This window comes from Gopherus evgoodei, unplaced genomic scaffold (assembly GCF_007399415.2).
Source record: "Gopherus evgoodei ecotype Sinaloan lineage unplaced genomic scaffold, rGopEvg1_v1.p scaffold_51_arrow_ctg1, whole genome shotgun sequence".
NCBI classification, from domain to species: domain Eukaryota; kingdom Metazoa; phylum Chordata; order Testudines; family Testudinidae; genus Gopherus; species Gopherus evgoodei.
The window spans coordinates 817,549-820,519 of record NW_022060072.1 but is presented as its reverse complement, the minus strand read 5'-3'; positions in this window follow the sequence as shown (position 1 = coordinate 820,519).

The following is a 2,971-nucleotide window of genomic DNA, read 5'->3' as shown; positions in this document are numbered from 1 at the left end:
CCGTGACCACCATGCCATGTACCACCACAACCATTGCATCCCAGAGTACCACCATGCCACGTACCACCACAACTACCATATCCCAGAGTACCACCACACCACATGCCACCGTGACCACCATGCCACGTACCACCACAACCATCGCATCCCAGAGTACCACCACACCACGTGCCACCATGACCACCATGCCACGTACCACCACAACCATTGCATCCCAGAGTACCACCACGCCACGTACCACCACAACTACCACATCCCAGAGTACCACTACACCACGTGCCACCACGACCACCATGCCACATACCACCACAACCATCACATTGCAGAGTACCACCACACCAAATGCCACCACCATCATCCGAACTACAACTACACAGGATGTCACCCCCATCTGTGAGAACGGGGGAACCTGGATAAATGGTGAATGCCGATGCATGTCCAGTTTCCAGGGAAACAAGTGCCAATATGCCGCGGAAGTTATCGAGGTCAAAGCCGGTAATGAAAACTTGTGTAAATTGATCCTTGTGTCTGGAGCCTAGACATGGGCAGCCAGATCTGGCCACAGTCAGGGGACAGGAGCCAAGAATCAGCAGGGTCAGGATAACTGGGGATGAGAGGCAGGAGACAAACAGGAACTCAGGAACCACAAATCAGAGGACAGGAGTCAAGCTGGGTTGGAAATTAAGCCAGGAGAGTGGGAGCAGGGTTGGTGTGTGGCTGCTCCTGTGAACACTGTGGGCTGGGTTTGAGAGCCATGGGTCACGACATCAAAGCCAGACGGGACCATTGTGACCATCTAGTCCAGCCTCGTATATAATCCAGGCCAGAGACCTGCCCACAATAATTCCAAGAGAAGAAAAACATTCCCTCTTGATTTTAAAATTGCCACTGATGGAGAACCCACCATGACCCTGGGGAAATGGTTCCCATGATTAATGACTCTCACTGTTAAAAATTGACACCTTATATCCAAGACAAATTTGTCTAGCTTCAACTTACAGCCTTAGGATGGGTTAGACCTGCCTCTGCTAGACTGAAGAGCCCATTGTTAAATATTTGTTCCCCATGTAGGTACTTACAGATTGGGATCAGTCACCCCTTCACCATCTCCTTTCTAAGATAAATAGACAGATCCTGGAGTTTCTCACACTAAGGCAGGTTTTCAAGTGGTCCATGAGACCCTTGGAAACCCGAGCAGGGACGTCCCATCTGGGCCATGAGCCAGGATGGCTGGTCCCATCCAGGAACACCGTTAGCATTTGAGGGGGTCGTGTGGCTGCGGCTGTGAGCCAGAACCCAGTAAGGCAGTAGGGCTGGCTCATGGGAAAGTGGGGTCTTTAATCCCAGAGTCCTAACCTAGCAGGCCTGGCCAGGTGGGACAACCCGGTTCTGTTCCTGGACTGCGGGAGGGCAGTGAAGAAACACATTCAGCTACAGGATAGCGGATAGTGAAATGACAAGTGTCTGTCCTCGCTGGGCCCCTCTGGCTAGGATGGGTAATGAATGATGTGATGGGTTCTGAAGGGCAGTAGAGTCCTTTCCTCGACCCTGGATTCTGTGGGTCCCGGGATGAGAGCATCAGGAGAGCTAACAAGGACTCCCAGGGGGAACAGCAATTCCCCTCTACCATTCCCATGCTGAATGTCGATTTTCACCATGTTTCTTGCCCCCCACCCCAATGAAGAGGTGAGCGTAAAAGTGGATGTGAAGTTGCAGATCACCAGCTACCCATTCACCCCCGCACTGACGGACAACACAACTCAAGAGTACAAAGAATTCACTGTATCATTCAAACTGCAGGTGGGTCCCAGCCGAGTGACCAAGAAGGGGGAGTTAGTGAGAGAGAGGCCTCATGAGACGGGGGAATGGGGTGGAAGGTCGGGGAGATCTGGGGGAATTTCCCAAGAGAGGCTAGAGATTGGGGGATTTCCCCCAAGGGAAGGGCTGGGAGACCCATTACTGGAGATACTGGGAGCTAGAACTGAGCACAACACTGGGGAATGGGATGATACCAGCCTGCCAGAGGAGAATAGACTTTAATGGGTGTTTCCCAGGGTTGAGAGCTGGTTTTCTTGGGAATGTCCAGGTGGGAGCACGTTCGCTGCTTAGGTATCATGGCTGGGAACCTCCCCAGCCCCCTGGGCTCGCCAGGCCTCATCTCAGTGGGGCAGGGAGGGGCAGCCTCTGCTGGTGACATGCACACTATTCCCTTCCAGATGAAGTTGGTTTACAGCAACGTCCCGGGGTACAAAGATGTGGAGATCCTGAAACTGACGTGAGTATTGGGAGCACCCTGGAACTTGGTACCCCCAAAGCTCTGCCCACAGCCTGAGCTCCACTCACAAGCCAAGACACATCCCTGTGAGACTCCTAAAGGAGAGCCCCCCCAGCAGCAGGCGTGTGTGTTGGTCGTGTGGTTGGTTCTTTGGCACCAGCCGTTTGCCAGTGTTCAGAGCCTTTCCAGGCTGTGTCTGTTAGGAGGAGACATTAGTGCTACGGGTCAGGTCTGTCCTTGGTGCAGTCCTGTTTATCTACCAAGAAAAAGAATGTCCACCCAGTCCAGTTTCCCTGAACGCAGCAGCGTTTCCCTTGCTCAGAAATCCTCGCATCTACCATTCCTTTTAATGCGGTCCCTGCCATAACCCGGTCCCCACGGTACTGTGCATGGATCCCAAATCCCGTGTCCTAGCGAGGGTCTGGTGTACTTACACACCACACCCAGGAATGCCTATGGTGGCTAAGTACCTCCGCGGGGAGCAGATACCAAGTGGTAAGGGGCTCTCTGATTTAACAGCGACAGGCAGCACAAGAATCACATTAAAGCCAAACAAATTTAACTTAGAAATAAGGCGAAATGTTTTCCAAGTGAGGGTGATTAACAAACGCCAAAGGGAAGTGGTGGCTTCTCCGTCTCTCCCTGTCTTCGGATGGACACCTCTCTGGAAGGTGCTTTATCCAAACAGAAGTTATT